This window comes from Aquarana catesbeiana, linkage group LG01, assembly GCF_042186555.1.
Source record: "Aquarana catesbeiana isolate 2022-GZ linkage group LG01, ASM4218655v1, whole genome shotgun sequence".
Taxonomy (NCBI): domain Eukaryota; kingdom Metazoa; phylum Chordata; class Amphibia; order Anura; family Ranidae; genus Aquarana; species Aquarana catesbeiana.
Window position 1 is genome coordinate 782,499,122 of NC_133324.1, and position 21,736 is coordinate 782,520,857.

The window sequence follows — 21,736 nt, forward strand, 5'->3', positions numbered from 1 at the left end:
CTACTGACACCAGCCACTGCTCTACTGACACCAGCCACTGCTCTACTGACTGAAACCATCCACTGGTCTACTGACACCTTCCACTGGTCTACTGACACCTTCCACTGGTCTACTGACACCTTCCACTGCTCTACTGACACCAGCCACTGCTCTACTGACTGACACTATCCACTGCTCTACTGACACCTTCCACTGGTCTACTGACACCTTCCACTGCTCTACTGATGCCTTCCAATGCTCTACTGCCAGCTTCCACTGCTCTACTGATGGCCACCATCCAGTGCTCTACTGACTGCCAATATCCAGTGCTCTACTGACTGCCACCATCCAGTGCTCTACTGACTGCCACCATTCACTTCCCCACTGACACCTTCCACTGCTCTACTGATGCCTTCTACTGCTCTACTGATGCCTTCCACTGCTGTACTGACACCTTCCACTACTGTACTGACGCCTTCCACTGCTGTACTGACGCCTTCCACTGCTCTACTACCAGCTTCCACTGCTCTACTGACTGCCACCATCCACTACTCTACTGACTGCCACCATCCAGTGCTCTACTGACTGCCACCATCCAGTTCTCTACTGACTGACACCTTCCACTGCTCTACTGACTGACACCTTCCACTGCTCTACTGACACCATCCACTGTTCTACTGACACCATCCACTGCTCTACTGACACCATCCACTGCTCTACTGACTGACATCTTCCACTGCTCTACTGACACCTTCCACTGCTCTACTGACACCATCCACTGCTCTACTGACACCTTCCACTGCTCTACTGACTGACACCATCCTCTGCTCTACTGACAACTTCCACTGCTCTACTGACATCAGCCACTGATCTACTGACTGACACCATCCACTGCTCTACTCACACCTTCCACTGGTCTACTGACACCTTCCACTGCTCTACTGACACCAGCCACTGCTCTACTGACTGACACCATCCACTGCTCTACTGACACCTTCCACTGGTCTACTGACACCTGCCACTGTTCTACTGACACCAGTCTCTGCTCTACTGACACCATCCACTGCTCTACTGACACCTTCCACTGCTCTACTGACTGAAACCATCCACTGCTCTACTGACAACTTCCACTGCTCTACTGACACCAGCCACTGATCTACTGACTGACACCATCCACTGCTCTACTGACACCTTCCACTGGTCTACTGACACCTTCCACTGCTCTACTGACACCAGCCACTGCTCTACTGACACCTTCCACTGGTCTACTGACACCTTCCACTGGTCTACTGACACCTTCCACTGTTCTACTGACACCAGTCACTGCTCTACTGACACCAGCCACTGCTCTACTGACTGACACCATCCACTGCTCTACTGACACCTTCCACTGGTCTACTGACACCTTCCACTGCTCTACTGACACCTTCCACTGCTCTACTGACACCAGCCACTGCTCTACTGACTGACACCATCCACTGCTCTACTGACACCTTCCACTGGTCTACTGACACCTTCCACTGCTCTACTGATGCCTTCCACTGCTCTACTGCCAGCTTCCACTGCTCTACTGATGGCCAACATCCAGTGCTCTACTGACTGCCACCATCCAGTGCTCTACTGACTGCCACCATCCAGTGCTCTACTGACTGCCACCATTCACTGCTCTACTGACACCTTCCACTGGTCTACTGACACCATCCACTGCTCTACTGACACCAGCCACTGGTCTACTGACACCAGCCACTGCTCTACAGACTGACACCTTCCACTGCTCTACTTACACCATCCACTGCTCTACTGACACCTTCCACTGCTCTACTGACTGACACCATCCACTGCTCTATTGACACCTTCCACTGCTCTACTGACACTATCCACTGCTCTACTGACACCATCCACTGTCCTCCTAACACCTTCCACTGCTCTACTGACACCATCCACTGTCCTACTAACACCTTCCACTGCTCTACTGACTGACACCATCAACTGCTCTACTGACACCTTTCACTGCTCTACTGACACCAGCCACTGCTCTACTGACACTACCCACTGCTATACTGACTGACACCATCCACTGCTCTACTGACACCTTCCACTGCTCTACTGACACCATCCACTGCTCTACTGACACCATCCACTGTCCTCCTAACACCTTCCACTGCTCTACTGACACCTTCCACTGCTGTACTGACACTAGCCACTGCTCTACTGACACCAGCCACTTCTCTACTGACTGACACCATCCATTGCTCTACTGACACCTTCCACTGCTCTACTGACACTAGCCACTGCTCTACTGACACCAGCCACTGCTCTACTGACTGACACCATCCACTGCTCTACTGACACCTTCCAATGCTCTACTGACACCAGCCACTGCTCTACTGACTGACACCATCCACTGCTCTACTGACACCTTCCACTGCTCTACTGACTAACAACATCCACTGCTCTACTGACACCTTCCACTGGTCTACTGACACCTTCCACTGCTCTACTGACACCAGCCACTGCTCTACTGACTGACACCATCCACTGCTCTACTGACACCTTCCACTTCTCTACTGACACCTTCCACTGCTCTACTGACACCGGCCACTGCTCTACTGACACCAGCCACTGCTCTACTGACACCAGCCACTGCTCTACTGACTGACACAATCCACTGCTCTACTGACACCTTCCACTAGTCTACTGACACCTTCCACTGCTCTACTGACACCAGCCACCGCTCTACTGACTGACACCATCCACTGCTCTACTGACACCTTCCACTGCTCTACTGACACCAGCCACTGCTCTACTGACTGACACCATCCACTGCTCTACTGACACCTTCCACTGCTCTACTGACACCAGCCACTGCTCTACTGACACCAGCCACTGCTCTACTGACTGACACCATCCACTGCTCTACTGACACCTTCCACTTCTCTACTGACACCAGCCACTGCTCTACTGACACCAGCCACTGCTCTACTGACACCAGCCACTGCTCTACTTACTGAAATCATCCACTGGTCTACTGACACCTTCCACTGGTCTACTGACACCTTCCACTGGTCTACTGACACCAGCCACTGCTCTACTGACACCAGCCACTGCTCTACTGACTGACACCATCCACTGCTCTACTGACACCTTCCACTGGTCTACTGATACCTTCCACTGCTCTACTGATGCCTTCCACTGCTCCACTGCCAGCTTCCACTGCTCTACTGATGGCCACAATCCAGTGCTCTACTGACTGCCACCATCCAGTGCTCTACTGACTGCCACCATCCAGTGCTCTACTGACTGCCACCATTCACTGCTCTACTGACACCTTCCACTGCTCTACTGACACCTTCCACTGCTCTACTGACGCCTTCTACTGCTCTACTGATGTCTTCCACTGCTGTACTGACACCTTCCACTGCTGTACTGACGCCTTCCACTGCTGTACTGACGCCTTCCACTGCTCTACTACCAGCTTCCACTGCTCTACTGACTGCCACCATCCACTGCTCTACTGACAGCCACCATCCAGTGCTCTACTGACTGCCACCATCCAGTGCTCTACTGACTGCCACCATCCAGTGCTCTACTGACTGACACCTTCCACTGCTCTACTGACTGACACCTTCCACTGCTCTACTGACACCATCCACTGCTCTACTGACACCATCCACTGCTCTACTGACTGACACCTTCCACTGCTCTACTGACACCTTCCACTGCTCTACTGACACCATCCACTGCTCTACTGACACCCTCCACTGCTCTACTGACACCAGCCACTGCTCTACTGACACCTTCCTCTGGTTTACTGACACCTTCCTCTGGTCTACTGACACCAGCCACTGCTCTACTGACACCAGCCACTGCTCTACTGACACCAGCCACTGCTCTACTGACTGACACCATCCACTGTTCTACTGGCACATTCCACTGCTCTACTGACACCAGCCACTGCTCTACTGACACCAGCCACTGCTCTACTGACTGACACCATCCACTGGTCTACTGACACCTTCCACTGGTATACTGACACCTTTCACTGCTCTACTGACACCAGCCACTGCTCTACTGACTGACACCAGCCACTGCTCTACTGACTGACACCATCCACTGCTCTACTGACACCTTCCACTGGTCTACTGACACCTTACACTGCTCTACTGATGCCTTCCACTGCTCTACTGCCAGGTTCCACTGCTCTACTGATGGCCACCATCCACTGCTCTACTGACTGCCACCATCCAGTGCTTACTGACTGCCACCATCCAGTGCTCTACTGACTGCCACCATTCACTGCTCTACTGACACCTTCCACTGCTCTACTGACACCTTCCTCTGCTCTACTGATGCCTTCCACTGCTGTACTAACACCTTCCACTGCTGTACTGATGCCTTCCACTGCTGTACAGATGCTTTCCACTGCTCTACTACCAGCTTCCACTGCTCTGCTGACTGCCACCATCCACTGCTCTACTGACTGCCACCATCCAGTGCTCTACTGACTGCCACCATCCAGTGCTCTACTGACTTCCACCATCCAGTGCTCTACTGACTGCCACCATCCAGTGCTCTACTGACTGCCACCATCCAGTGCTCTACTGACTGACACCTTCCACTGCTCTACTGACTGACACCTTCCACTGCTCTACTGACACCATCCACTGTTCTACTGACACCATCCACTGCTCTACTGACACCATCCACTGCTCTACTGACTGACATCGTCCACTGCTCTACTGACACCTTCCACTGCTCTACTGACACCAGCCACTGCTCTACTGACACCATCCACTGCTCTACTGACGCCATCCACTGCTCTACTGACTGACACCATCCACTGCTCTACTGACAACTTCCACTGCTCTACTGACACCAGCCACTGATCTACTGACTGACACCATCCACTGCTCTACTGACACCTTTCACTGGTCTACTGACAACTTCCACTGCTCTACTGACACCAGCCACTGCTCTACTGACTGACACCATCCACTGCTCTACTGACACCTTCCACTGGTCTACTGACACCTTCCACTGCTCTACTGACACCAGCCACTGCTCTGCTGACACCAGCCACTGCTCTATTGACTGACACCATCCACTGCTCTACTGACACCTTCCACTGGTCTACTGACACCTTCCACTACTCTACTGACACCAGCCACTGCTCTACTGACACCATCCACTGCTCTACTGGCTGACACCATCCACTGCTCTACTGACACCTTCCACTTCTCTACTGACACCAGTCACTGCTCTACTGACACCAGCCACTGCTCTACTGACACCAGCCACTGCTCTACTGACTGACACCAGCCACTGCTCTACTGACACCTTCCACTGGTCTACTGACACCTTCCACTGCTCTACTAACACCTTCCACTGCTCTACTGACACCAGCCACTGCTCTACTGACTGACACCATCCACTGCTTTACTGACACCTTCCAATGGTCTACTGACACCTTCCTCTGCTCTACTGATGCCTTCCACTGCTCTACTGCCAGCTTCCACTGATGGCCACCATCCAGTGCTCTACTGACTGCCACCATCCAGTGCTCTACTGACTGCCACCATCCAGTGCTCTACTGACTGCCACCATTCACTGCTCTACTGACACCTTCCACTGGTCTACTGACACCTTCCATTGCTCTACTGACACCAGCCACTGCTCTACAGACTGACACCTTCCACTGCTCTACTTACACCATCCACTGCTCTACTGACACCATCCACTGCTCTACTGACTGACACCTTCCACTGCTCTACTGACACCTTCCACTGCTCTACTGACGCCATCCACTGCTCTACTGACTGACACCATCCACTGCTCTATTGACACCTTCCACTGCTCTACTGACACTATCCACTGCTCTACTGACACCATCCACTGTCTTCCTAACACCTTCCACTGCTCTACTGACACCATCCACTGTCTTACTAACACCTTCCACTGCTCTACTGACTGACACCATCCACTGCTCTACTGACACCTTTCACTACTCTACTGACACCATCCACTGCTCTACTGACACCATGCACTGCTCTACTGACTGACACCTTCCACTGCTCTACAGACTGACACCCTCCACTGCTCTACTGATACCTTCCACTGGTCTACTGACACCTTCCACTACTCTACTGATGCCTTCCACTGCTCTACTGCCAGCTTCCACTGCTTTACTGACAGCCACCATCCACTGCTCTACTGACTGCCACCATCCAGTGCTCTACTGACTGCCACCATCCAGTGCTCTACTGACTGCCACCATCCAGTGCTCTACTGACTGCCACCATTCACTGCTCTACTGACACCTTCCACTGCTCTACTGACACCTTCCACTGCTCTACTGAAGCCTTTTACTGCTCTACTGATGCCTTCCACTGCTGTACTGACACCTTCTACTGCTGTACTGACGCATTCCACTGCTGTACTGATGCCTTCCACTGCTCTACTACCAGCTTCCACTGCTCTACTGACTGCCACCATCCACTGCTCTACTGACTGCCACCATCCAGTGCTCTACTGACTGACACCTTCCACTGCTCTACTGACTGACACCTTCCACTGCTCTACTGACACCATCCACTGCTCTACTGACTGACACCTTCCACTGCTCTACTGACACCTTCCACTGCTCTACTGACGCCATCCACTGCTCTACTGACTGACACCATCCACTGCTCTATTGACACCTTCCACTGCTCTACTGACACTATCCACTGCTCTACTGACACCATCCACTGCTCTACTGACACCATCCACTGTCCTCCTGACACCTTCCACTGCTCTACTGACTGACACCATCCACTGCTCTACTGACACCTTCCACTGCTCTACTGACACCAGCCACTGCTCTACAGACTGACACCTTCCACTGCTCTACTCACACTATCCACTGCTCTACTGACTGACACCTTCCACTGCTCTACTGACACCTTCCACTGCTCTACTGACGCCATCCACTGCTCTACTGACTGACACCATCCACTGCTCTATTGATACCTTCCACTGGTCTACTGACACCTTCCACTGCTCTACTGACACCATCCACTGCTCTACTGACACCATCCACTGTCCTCCTAACACCTTTCACTGCTCTACTGACTGACACCATCCACTGCTCTACTGACACTTTCCACTGCTCTACTGACACCTTCCACTGCTCTACTGACGCCATCCACTGCTCTACTGACTGACACCATCCACTGCTCTACTGACACCTTCCACTGCTCTTCTGACACTATCCACTGCTCTACTGACACCATCCACTGTCATCCTGACACCTTCCACTGCTCTACTAACTGACACCATCCACTGCTCTACTGACACCTTCCACTGCTCTATTGACACCTTCCACTGCTCTACTGACACCAGCCACTGCTCTACTGACTGACACCTTCCACTGCTCTACTTACACTATCCACTGCTCTACTGACACCATCCACTGCTCTACTGACTGACACCTTCCACTGCTCTACTGACACCTTCCACTGCTCTACTGACGCCATCCACTGCTCTACTGACTGACACCATCCACTGCTCTATTGATACCTTCCACTGCTCTACTGACACTATCCACTGCTCTACTGACACCATCCATTGTCCTCCTAACACCTTCCACTGCTCTACTGACACCATCCACTGTCCTACTGACACCTTTCACTGCTCTACTGACTGACACCATCCACTGCTCTACTGACACCTTTCACTACTCTACCGACATCTTCCACTGCTCTACTGACACCATCCAATGCTCTACTGACTGACACCTTCCACTGCTCTACAGACTGACACCCTCCACTGCTCTACTGACACCTTCCACTGGTCTACTGACACCTTCCACTGGTCTACTGACACCTTCCACTGCTCTACTGACGCCTTCCACTGCTCTACTGCCAGCTTCCACTGCTTTACTGACAGCCACTATCCACTGCTCTACTGACTGCCACCATCCAGTGCTCTACTGACTGCCACCATCCAGTGCTCTACTGACTGCCACCATCCAGTGCTCTACTGACTGCCACCATCCAGTGCTCTACTGACTGCCACCATCCAGTGCTCTACTGACTGCCACCATTCACTGCTCTACTGACACCTTCCACTGCTCTACTGACACCTTCCACTGCTCTACTGAAGCCTTCTACTGCTCTACTGATGCCTTCCACTGCTGTACTGACACCTTCCACTGCTGTACTGACGCCTTCCACTGCTGTACTGATGCCTTCCACTGCTCTACTACCAGCTTCCACTGCTCTACTGACTGCCACCATCCACTGCTCTACTGACTGCCACCATCCAGTGCTCTACTGACTGACACCTTCCACTGCTCTACTGACTGACACCTTCCACTGCTCTACTGACACCATCCACTGCTGTACTGACACCATGCACTGCTCTACTGACTGACACCTTCCACTGCTCTACTGACTGACACCTTCCACTGCTCTACTGACACCTTCCACTGCTCTACTGACGCCATCCACTGCTCTACTGACTGACACCATCCACTGCTCTATTGACACCTTCCACTGCTCTACTGACACTATCCACTGCTCTACTGACACCATCCACAGTCCTTCTAACACCTTCCACTGCTCTACTGACACCATCCACTGTCCTACTGACACCTTCCACTGCTCTACTGACTGACACCATCCACTGCTCTACTGACATTTTTCACTACTCTACTGACACCATCCACTGCTCTACTGACACCATCCACTTCTTTACTGACTGACACCTTCCACTGCTCTACTGACTGACACCATCCACTGCTGAACTGACACCTTCCACTGCTCTACTGACACTATCCACTGCTCTACTGACACCATCCACTGTCCTCCTGACACCTTCCAGTGCTCTACTGACTGACACCATCCACTGCTCTACTGATACCTTCCACTTCTCTACTGACACCAGCCACTACTCTACTGACTGACACCATCCACTGCTCTACTGACACCTTCCACTGGTCTACTGACACCTTCCACTGCTCTACTGACACCATCCACTGCTCTACTGACACCATCCACTGTCCTCCTAACACCTTCCACTGCTCTACTGACTGACACCATCCACTGGTCTACTGTCACCTTCCACTGCTCTACTGACACCTTCCACTCCTCTACTGATACCTTCCACTGCTCTACTGACACCAGCCACTGCTCTACTGACTGACACCATCCACTGCTCTACTGACACCTTCCACTGGTCTACTGACACCTTCCACTGCTCTACTGACACCAGCCACTGCTCTACAGACTGACACCATCCACTGCTCTACTGACACCTTCCACTCCTCTACTGATACCTTCCACTGCTCTACTGACACCAGCCACTGCTCTACTGACTGACACCATCCACTGCTCTACTGACACCTTCCACTGGTCTACTGACACCTTCCACTGCTCTACTGACACCAGCCACTGCTCTACAGACTGACATCATCCACTGCTCTACTGACACCTTCCACTGCTCTACTGACATCAGCCACTGCTCTACTGACATCAGCCACTGCTCTACTGACTGACACCATCCACTGCTCTACTGACACCTTCCACTGGTCTACTGACACCTTCTACTGCTCTACTGACGCTTTCCACTGCTCTACTGCCAGCTTCCACTGCTCTACTGCCAGCTTCCACTGCTCTACTGCCAGCTTCCACTGCTCTACTGACTGCCACCATCCAGTGCTCTACTGACTGCCACCATCCAGTGCTCTACTGACTGCCACCATTCACTGCTCTACTGACACCTTCCACTGCTCTACTGACACCTTCCACTGCTCTACTGACGCCTTCTACTGCTCTACTGACACCTTCCACTGCTGTACTGACGCCTTCCACTGCTGTACTGACACCTTCCACTGCTGCACTGATGCCTTCCACTGCTCTACTACCAGCTTCCACTGCTCTACTGACTGCCACCATCCACTGCTCTACTGACTGCCACCATCCACTGCTCTACTGACACCTTTCACTACTCTACTGACACCATCCACTGCTCTACTGACACCATCCACTGCTCTACTGACTGACACCTTCCACTGCTCTACTGACTGACACCATCCACTGCTCTACTGACACCTTCCACTGCTCTACTGACACTATCCACTGCTCTACTGACACCATCCACTGTCCTCCTGACACCTTCCACTGCTCTACTGACTGACACCATCCACTGCTCTACTGATACCTTCCACTTCTCTACTGACACCAGCCACTGCTCTACTGACTGACACCATCCACTGCTCTACTGACACCTTCCACTGCTCTACTGACACCTTCCACTGGTCTACTGACACCTTCCACTGCTCTACTGACACCATCCACTGTCCTCCTAACACCTTTCACTGCTCTACTGATTGACACCATCCACTGGTCTACTGACACCTTCCACTGCTCTACTGACACCATCCACTGCTCTGACACCATCCACTGTCCTACTGACACCTTCCACTGCTCTACTGACTGACACCATGCTCTACTGACACCTTCCACTACTCTACTGACACCATCCACTGCTGTACTGACACCTTGCACTGCTCTACTGACTGACACCATCCACTGCTCTACTGATATCTTCCACTGCTCCACTGACTGACACATTTATATTTTTATAGTGCCATTTTTTAAAGTTTTCCTTACTGTTTAGTTAGGCCTTGCTGGATAATTTCTTTAAAAAGGCACTGAACCCCAGTGATTTTTGTTCTCTTTCATTTTCAGGTAGATCTGCACCTCTCAAAGGTTGTCTACCCCTGCTCAAGGGTATTAAAACGATTTTGGAGAAACTGTTCACATTTTGACATACCTCTCCAATTCTTTTCAATTACCCTCTCAATATGTAAATAAAGATCTGAAATAACTGTTTAGCAACTTGGAGTATCTTGGAGCTTGGTGGAGGTGGCAGGTGGTAGTGGGGGGGGGGCAGGTCAACCTTTGCATCAGGGCCCACAAGCTTCAAGTTACGCCTCTGGTAACAGGTAAGTAAAAAGTGGGCTTTGGGGGGAAGAAGGAGAGGGAAAGTTGGGGCTGCCCCTTTGTGGCTTGTTCTTCTCATCATTATTGATATGGAGAAAATATAGCTATAGAATGGATGGATAAATCAGGTTCATGTATACAACATAATCAAGGGCCAAGAAGGCTCTAAGAAGGGAGGAAACCAAGGTCTCTGGTTTCTGAGGATTCTTTATAGATGATCCAAGTAGCCTACATGTTGTGGAATTTATCTACATTATCCCTGTCAAAGGCTATGAGACATAGCATATCATGCATTATTTAATGTAAGAGGTCATCCCATTCCCCTAGTAGGGGCATTAGGGTGGATTTCCAATGTCTAGCTATTGTCTGTCTTGAAGAAAATAGAAACAATATCAGAATTGTCTTTTTTTACCTCTGAGATTGTGTAGTGTGTGAGAACTCGGATCAAAGGTAGAGCTTTAAGGACTCTGCCACTTGCTTTTTTCTTCCTTTTAAGGGCTTTTCCTGCCCAATTTTATTAAAAGAAAGTTCAGAAAAAAATCATAACATGAGTTTTCCTCGCAGAGGTATTTAGCATTCCTTTTCCGTAAAAAAAAAACAAAAACTGACGACATACATCCTCCTGGGTTGCATGGACCCATGATTGGAGATTTTTTTTTTTTTTTTTTTATGGCTTCATAAAATCCCCAAGCTCCAGGTCCCAAAGTGGACTTTACCAAACATTGAGGAAACTGAAATGTAATTTTCCTCTGCATGACACAAGTTACCTGGAGCCCCTCAACCTGCCTGGTTCAGAATCCTGGGTCATAACCTCTTTCTAGACCCTGACTGGGCAACACTCTGCCACAAGTGGTATAATTTAAAAAGCCAGTTGAGGAGAATTTACTATGTTGTCAAGTTATACCCTGTTTTACTGTATGTGTCGTACCCTCTAGTGTGCTATTAGGGTAGTGCAGGCAAATTTATTGACTCATAGTAAGTGTGCGCCTGGAACTGGGTCAGGGTTTATTGCAGGTCAGGCTGGATGGCTCATACAGACAGGTCTCTGGTGCCTCCCTCAGGATCTGAAAGTTTGAAGAAACTTCTAGAAGTTAGTAGGGCGGAGGCCCAAGTTTTTAAGTGAAGAGACTACCACATTTAGCACGCTTTCTTAAAGGACAGCATTGTGTTTAACCCTTTTATCCTTGCCCTGGGAGATCTCCAGAACAGGAGGGCTGGCAGTGCCTGCAAGCAGTGGAGTTTTGAGCAGTTCCACACAAGGAGAGGACACACTCCTGCATGCATTTTGCCTCATTATGTTTTTTGCTATCTCCAAGAGGGGCTAAGAGCTCCTAGTCAGTAATGTATCTTTGCTACTGATCCACTAAGGACTGTGTGAGGACAGGAAGGAAATCAGTTCAGGATCTTTTTGTACAGAAGAAGGAAATTGTCCCCTATTTGTTGTTCTTTGCTTTAAGTTGGGCATCCCATAAATTCCTTCAACCCATACAAGTTGCTACCCCAAATAAAATATCAAAAACAAAGCCAAGGGACTGACTTCTTGTGTTTGGATTCAAGCGGAGAATGTGCATTGCTTGGCTCTGCAGGAGTAGGGGAGCCTACCACCAGCAGCCCCTGCGGGGGGGGGGGGGGGGGTTGTGCTAAATATAAATTGATGAGTCTATTCCAGAAATTATGGAGGGGTTGGCACATCCACCAGATGTGACGGTGTTGTGTAGCAGTATCAGCCAAGGGACCAAACACATAGTGATGTTTACTTGACTGTATGCAGGACAAAAAGGTATAAAGAGATATAACTAGGGATGAGTTCGACGAAAACTGAACATTATGGGCCGTTCGCACCAAATTTGAGCGGTTCGTAACGGCCCATAACGCTCTGCGGGAGTGCAGTGCATTGCTGTATGATGATTGGCCAGAGCATGCACCATGACCTGCATGTTTTGGCCAATCACAGTGCCCTCAGCTAAGAGAGCCATAATTGGCCAAAGGCAGGGTGCCTTTCGCCAATCATGGCTCAGGGGGACTAAGTCCACGCCCACACTATATACGGCTGAGTGCATGTCGGCCTCGTGTGTCGTTGCCAGCATGGACGGAGAGAGAGTGTCATTTAGATTGAGGAGGCAGGCAGATTATTCAGTTAGCTGCAGTGTATTTCATTCATATATATATATATATATATATATATATATTTATATTTATATACAGTCAGTCTAGTATATATATATATATATATATATATATATCCACTGCATACAGTTTAGCTAGATCTCATTGCAGGTGGGTGATTCAGTTAGCTGCAGTGTATTTAATTTATATATATATATATATATATATATATATATATATATATATATATATATATACAGTCAGTCTAATATATATATAAATATATTTATATATATATATATATATATATATATATATATATATATATATATATCCACTGCATACAGTTTAGCTAGATCTCACTGCGGTCTGTTCCTGGTGGTGTACTGTTTCTACTATATTTCTGGCAGGCAGGTGATTCAGTTAGCTGCAGTGTATTTCATATATAGTCAGTATATAGTCTAGTCAGTCTAGTATATATATATATATATATATATATATATATATCCACTGCATACAGTTTAGCTAGATCTCACTGCGGTCCGTTCCTTGTGTACTGTTTCTAATTGACTTCAGGCAGGCAGGCGATTCAGTGATCTGCAGTGCATAAAATATATATACAGTTGAGGGCATGGCTTGGCGCACAACGGAGATGGCAGCTTGCTAGAGGCGCTTCGGAGGAACCGCAGCCAGAAGCCCGCTCTTCTGTACAATCCACCCCTGATAATGAGCAAGCTGGGATACTGAACACCGCACACTAGATCGGCGGCATTCAAGGGACGGATTATATATGAAATCTTCAAAGATCAGTCACTCTCTCGGTCCAGAGGGTCCGGATCCAAGATGGCGCCGACACATGCTCCAGAGGACTTCAGTGAAGATTTGCAATCAGCCATGGAGGATAACGGTAGGGGACCCTCACACTCCAATCTCCCCCTGACATATGCTGACATGGCCATAATAACAGCAGACATTAAATCCTCCTTTTCAGCGGCCTTCACAGACCTTAAATCCAGCCTGCTGGTACTGAATGACCGTATGGCCACTGCTGAAACAGCCGGAAAGCATAGGGAGAAAGCTATCAATAGACTTGACAGAGTGACTGCCTCCCATTCTAATCATTTTATAGAAATGAATAGGCACTTGGAAGACCCTGCCTTAAGGAGAGTGTTCAATAGAGTGCTAGAGAGACCTGAGGACGCAGACATAGAGTTTGTTAGGGCTATTAGGGCCCTGAGAGCCCAAGGCCCAGACACCATGCCTCCATGCAATGTCATCTGCTGCTTGCAGAGTTTCACACTGAAAGAAAAAATCACGCAGAGAGCGCGCAGAAATGAGCAGATCATATTCAACGGGGAAACCATCATGCTCTTTCATGATCTGTCTCAAATAACTTTGAAAAACCGCAGGGCTTTACGCCCCCTTCTTGATAAGCTCTGTGTAAAAAGACCTGCGCAATACATGGCGCTTTCCATTCCATTCGCCTTGCTTGTAACTCAAAATGGCAGATAACATTCACTACGATCACCTGAGGATCTGACTGAGTTTTGCAATGCTTTACACCTAGGCCATGTTAAACTTCCGGAATGGTACCAGGAATTCCGCTTGCCCCCATGGAACGGAGCCCACCAAGCTCACCCTTCACTTCTCCTTAAAAACGGCAACCGAAAAAAATGAAACAAGGCCGTCATGGAAGCTCAATGACAGGCACACCAAATAGCAGCAGACCGCATGCCTCCAAGGCCCCAGAAGATGCTTACTGATCCCCATTCTGTGAGAGATTGCAGACATGGAGCTTGAATATCATATTCAGTGAAACAAGTCAACATGTTTACAAAGTTCTATTTTTTGCCTTTTTTTTTATTATCTCGTTCATTTTTTCATTTTTGCGTCTGTTTGAGTCTGCCTCTCTCCCTTGACCGATGACTCCCACAGGCCTTGACTTTATATCAGCACACATTGGTTTCTGCATAATGGAGCATCGTTGACCATAGCGACCACAATCCGGTAGTATTGTGGCCCACAGTTACTATTCCTCTCTAAAAACAAGTAAAAAGGCGCAAAGCAGGTATACCTCACATAACAGATCCTAAATAGTCCAATGGCAGGGTAGGTGACTGTAGGTGTATATAGACATATACACAAGAGGAAGTCTATCAGGGCTGCCACCAATAAAAGACCAGAAGCAGGGTCCAATAGGCTGAGGAAGATAAAAACAAGGAAGAGGGGCGCCTCTGAGTATAAAGCAATAATCATTTATTACAACAAACAATATCCACTCACATGGAAGACTGTAGTATTGCGTTCCGGTGCATCTCTGAGTAGAGAAGAGGTTGGAGGACCACAAGTCTCAGCGAGTCCATGCAGTGCTGGTCACACATCAAGTCCTGGCAGGGATGGATGGTGATGGCAGAACACGGTGGGAGTTCCCTCGGGTCTCCAGATGGCACTTCAGAATGGGTAGTAGGTTAAATAACAAAGACCAACGGTCTGTGGGTTCCAGGGAGGGGGTGGGGGGACGTCAAGGCCGATCGCCGGGCGCGCTGCCGTCTGAGGCTCGTACGGCTCCGTGGAGAGAGATGGTGACGGCCGTACAGGGAGCCAGAACGAGGCCTGGAAAGCAAGCGCAGCGCGGCGCCGGGCCGTGACGTCACAGCTCTGCGACGCGTTTCCGAGTCTGCGCGCTATAGATGACAGGAATAGCGGCACTCCTTTTTCAAGCATAGGGGGCAGATGTAATGGCAGTCCTTTTGTAGTCTTTGGGAGGGAGGGGGAAGGGGCGGGGCTGAGAATAATAAACAGTATCCGGATACAATGCAGCTGTTTGGCAATACTAGATATAATGCACATGGAAGTGGGGCACAAGTAGATAAAATTTAAGCATGGAGTATCTGTACATACATATATAGAAGACATATGAGCATAGTTATACATGGAATTGGAAAATGAAAATTAAAAAATTAAAATTGTTTGATTAAAAACCAGTACACATCCACCTGCAGAATAAAACCTGGTGCATATGCAACTAATATGGACCATATATAAGAACATGTAAGTGTATCAATTGAGAATTGGGATGGTACTAAAAATTAATAATAATAATATTAATGATCATGGACCAGTGCAAGATAAAAGATATATATATATATAAAATAAGAAATTTATATATGTAAAATACACAAGAGATGGTGATTATATAAACATAAATATCAGTACATACTGTAAACATAATTAGCGATGTAACACAGTCCGCAAGGGAAAAACCAGGAGAAAGGAGCAAAGGGAGGGGAAAAAAAAGAAGGGGGGGGGGGGAAGGGGGGGGCGGGAAGGAAAAGCAAGAAGGGAAAGGAGGGGGGGGGGGGGGAAGAAAGGAATGGAGAAAAAAGGGGGGGGGGGGTAGAGGGGTAATGGGAAAGAACGAGGGCAGGGGAGGGGGCGGGGGATGGAATATACTTACTCGTGGACCCGCCACCCCCACAATAATAGATATGTTAGTGTGTATACAACCTGTGGTAAGGATGATAAAGATACAAGCAATGAATATACACATACCATATATAAGCAAATAAAAGCAATATATATCTATAATATGGTGGCAATCTCGATGCCCTCATTCAAGCCCCCAGGCGAGAGGACGTCGAGATTGTAAATCCAGAACGTTTCCCTTGCACAGAGCTTTTTGAAACGTTCGGCGGGAGTATATGACTTGGGGATTTGTTCAATTACCCATACAGTGAGGCCCGTGGTGGATTTTTGGTGAAAACTAGCAAAATGTCGTGGGACACTGTGCATATCTTTGCCACCCTCTATCAGTCTCCGGTGTTGACCGAAACGCTGTCTGAGGGGGCAGATTGTTCTACCGACATAGATCAGTCCACAGGGGCACATAAGGCCGTAGACTACAAAATCAGAAGAACAATTGTAGAATTGGTCTATCTGGTACGTTTTACCTTTGGAAAGGAATGACTTTTGTCCATGTTTAACAAAGGCACAAGTTTTGCATAGGGTTTTTTTTGCATCGATACATGCCAACCAGAGGTATAAGTGTGGTGGCATGGTCGTTGGTCACAGTGGTTTTGAATTTGCTTGGGGCAATTTTACTTTTCAAGTTAGGTGCTTTACGGTAAGTGATTTGTGGTACTGTAGGGAGAAGAGTTTTGAGAAGGGGGTCCTGTAATAGAATCCCCCAATGTTTTTTCATGATGTTTTCCATTTTTTTATATTCGAAGTGAAATCCTGGTTGAACATAGATTACATCTTTTTGAAAAACTCAGGTTAGAAGCCAATGCCATAGCTAAGACCATCATTGACCAGAAAGTCATTATCCCACTCTCTTGGTTCATGATTTTGAAGAAAAACACTAAGTCCGATGAGGACTTTATGTTAAAAGGCAAACTAGGTAAATTCAAGAGAGATCTGGACGATTTTAATTTAGATCGTGTTTTCAATTGGAAACAAAAATTGCCACAGTCCACCCACGACATTAAATCGTCGTGTCCTTCTCATCCCTGCTTCCCTTCCCCTCCCCCACCCCACATATCATCACATGTTTCTCACCCACATCCACCACCCCCTATCCAACCTCCCAATCACCCCCCTCCCCTAATGGGAATTCGTTTCCCTTACAAAAACTCTGTACATCTGTTGTCCAATACCCATGATCGTACGGTACGTAAAACTCCCATTACCACTAAAAATAAACATAAAACCAGTAATCTATTAACTGATCTCAACAGATTTTACAACAGACCATCACGTGCTACAAAAAGCACCAATGCTGCCACAACTGCTACACTGACTTCTTGTCAGACGTCAGACAACCAGCCAGGAGCTATACTTGGGATAGCTCATTCGAATAATGCTGCCGACCCACGTCATTCCAAAGTACCCAGTACTACCAATGATGATCATATGGAAGTACCGTCAGGTATTACCACTGATCTTCCCATAACTACATACGTGTCCAGACCTAATCTTGGGGACACACCCAGCCATTCCACCACAGACTTGCTCTCCCCCACACTTCCCCTTTCCCACATCCCTCCCCTTTCCTCCCCTATCCCATCTACACACATACCCCATGCCCCAGGTCCCTTCTCACCCACTGACCCTTCTTTTTTAGCTCATTGTCCTCCTCCAACCAACCGGAGAAAAAGAAAATTCACCGGAGAGGTTGTAGAGGAGGACGAACCAAGTCCAAAAAGCAACCTACTCAAATTCCGCAAACTATGAAGATTTTTAATCTGTCTTCCTTAGAACTCTCCACTGCAGACACCAGTCTGCTATGAAGAGGACTCAATTTCGCTCCCATAAACAAGCCCAACCCCTTCCTCTTGTTTAAAGATCTCAACCGTTATATCCGCAATCTAACCCTTAAAAGGTTTTTTAATGCAAAACAAAATAAACCCGTAAAAGAAGATCCAGACCCACCTACATGTACTTCACCCCCCAATGTTTTCGAATATGACGGTGATGTCATAGATGTCCTAGATTCCATCAGGGAAGAAGAGGACCTGCTTGATCTTTTCACACAACACATGGCCACCTCCCCGCCCATCATTCACTCCTCTTTTAAACCGAAGTCGGTTTTTTTCCCTGCCCAATCGAAAGGCCCTTTCCTAGAAAGCTTCTACAGAGTGGTATACGCTGACTTTGTGAAGCTTTGTCAATCATCCTCCACCATCCCTATTCATAAACACAATCTTACAGTCGCCGAAACTCGAGCATTAGATTCTCTCATTCAAAACACTAATGTAGTCATCAAAACAGCAGATAAAGGAGGAAGTATAGTGGTACTGGACAGAGCAGACTACATCAAAGAGGCCCATAGACTCCTCTCAGACCAAACCACATACATTAAACTTAAAAAAGACCCCACTAGCGAATTTGCTCTGGAGGCGAGCAATTTGGTCCAATCAGCTCTTAATAATGGAGTGATTAATAAAACGGAAGCTTCCTTTTTTCTGAAAAGCTTCTACCAGGTTCCCTATTTCTATTATTTGCCCAAAATCCACAAGAACACAACCACTCCCCCGGGAAGACCCATCGTGGCGGCGATGGACAGTGTCACCACGGGATTCAGCCAATATATTGATCAATTTTTACAGCCACTAGTTAAGGAATTACCGTCATATATCAGAGATGGTTCACATCTCCTAGAACTCCTAGCACCGTACAAGTGGGAATCCACCTACTTGTGGCTTTCATTGGATGTTACTTCACTCTACACCTCCATCCCCCACTCATTTGGATTATTAGCTCTGGAATTCTTTCTTGCCCAGGACCCTCTTTTAAACCCCAGACAAGCTGCTTTCATCATGGAGGCTACCAATTTTTGTTTAACCCATAACTACTTTGATTTTAATGGTGAGTTCTTCCTGCAAGCACAGGGGACCGCCATGGGAGCAAATTTCGCCCCCTCCTATGCCAACCTGGCTATGGGTTACTGGGAGAAAAACTTTATATGGCACAATAACCCACACTCAGCAAACATCATTTTCTTTGGGCGCTATATAGATGATCTGATCGTGATCTGGGACGGCTCCCCAGATCAGATTACATCATTTGTGGACCACTGTAACCATAATCCCTATGGACTTGCCTTCACCCACACCTCCGACCCCACCCATTTAGCATATCTCGATTTGGAATTGGGTCACATGGACGATAGAATCATTGCTAAAAATTACACCAAGCCAACTGCTGGGAATTCCTTCTTACATTTTCACAGCTGCCACTATCCGAAGTGGACGAAAAATATACCAAAGGGACAGTTCTGCCGTCTCAGACAGAACTGTACCCTTGATAGCGATTATGCAGCCTCCAGCATTCCATTAAAAAACAAATTCGCTGAAAAACAATACCCTAAAGAATTGGTTGATGTAGCTTGTGCATCCTATTCCAAGGGTAAACCAGCCAAAACAAATACTTGCCCAACTGATCACTCCACCAGATTTATCACGACCTTTCACTTCGAATATAAAAAAATGGAAAACATCATGAAAAAACATTGGGGGATTCTATTACAGGACCCCCTTCTCAAAACTCTTCTCCCTACAGTACCACGAATCACTTACCGTAAAGCACCTAACTTGAAAAGTAAAATTGCCCCAAGCAAATTCAAAACCACTGTGACCAACGACCATGCCACCACACTTATACCTCTGGTTGGCATGTATCGATGCAAAAAAACCCTATGCAAAACTTGTGCCTTTGTTAAACATGGACAAAAGTCATTCCTTTCCAAAGGTAAAACGTACCAGATAGACCAATTCTACAATTGTTCTTCTGATTTTGTAGTCTACGGCCTTATGTGCCCCTGTGGACTGATCTATGTCGGTAGAACAATCTGCCCCCTCAGACAGCGTTTCGGTCAACACCGGAGACTGATAGAGGGTGGCAAAGATATGCACAGTGTCCCACGACATTTTGCTAGTTTTCACCAAAAATCCACCACGGGCCTCACTGTATGGGTAATTGAACAAATCCCCAAGTCATATACTCCCGCCGAACGTTTCAAAAAGCTCTGTGCAAGGGAAACGTTCTGGATTTACAATCTCGACGTCCTCTCGCCTGGGGGCTTGAATGAGGGCATCGAGATTGCCACCATATTATAGATATATATTGCTTTTATTTGCTTATATATGGTATGTGTATATTCATTGCTTGTATCTTTATCATCCTTACCACAGGTTGTATACACACTAACATATCTATTATTGTGGGGGTGGCGGGTCCACGAGTAAGTATATTCCATCCCCCGCCCCCTCCCCTGCCCTCGTTCTTTCCCATTACCCCTCTACCCCCCCCCCTTTTTTCTCCATTCCTTTCTCCCCCCCCCCCTCCTTTCCCTTCTTGCTTTTCCTTCCCGCCCCCCCCCCCTTCCCCCCCCCCTTTTTTTTCCCCTCCCTTTGCTCCTTTCTCCTGGTTTTTCCCTTGCGGACTGTGTTACATCGCTAATTATGTTTACAGTATGTACTGATATTTATGTTTATATAATCACCATCTCTTGTGTATTTTACATATATAAATTTCTTATTTTATATATATATATATATCTTTTATCTTGCACTGGTCCATGATCATTAATATTATTATTATTAATTTTTAGTACCATCCCAATTCTCAATTGATACACTTACATGTTCTTATATATGGTCCATATTAGTTGCATATGCACCAGGTTTTATTCTGCAGGTGGATGTGTACTGGTTTTTAATCAAACAATTTTAATTTTTTAATTTTCATTTTCCAATTCCATGTATAACTATGCTCATATGTCTTCTATATATGTATGTACAGATACTCCATGCTTAAATTTTATCTACTTGTGCCCCACTTCCATGTGCATTATATCTAGTATTGCCAAACAGCTGCATTGTATCCGGATACTGTTTATTATTCTCAGCCCCGCCCCTTCCCCCTCCCTCCCAAAGACTACAAAAGGACTGCCATTACATCTGCCCCCTATGCTTGAAAAAGGAGTGCCGCTATTCCTGTCATCTATAGCGCGCAGACTCGGAAACGCGTCGCAGAGCTGTGACGTCACGGCCCGGCGCCGCGCTGCGCTTGCTTTCCAGGCCTCGTTCTGGCTCCCTGTACGGCCGTCACCATCTCTCTCCACGGAGCCGTACGAGCCTCAGACGGCAGCGCGCCCGGCGATCGGC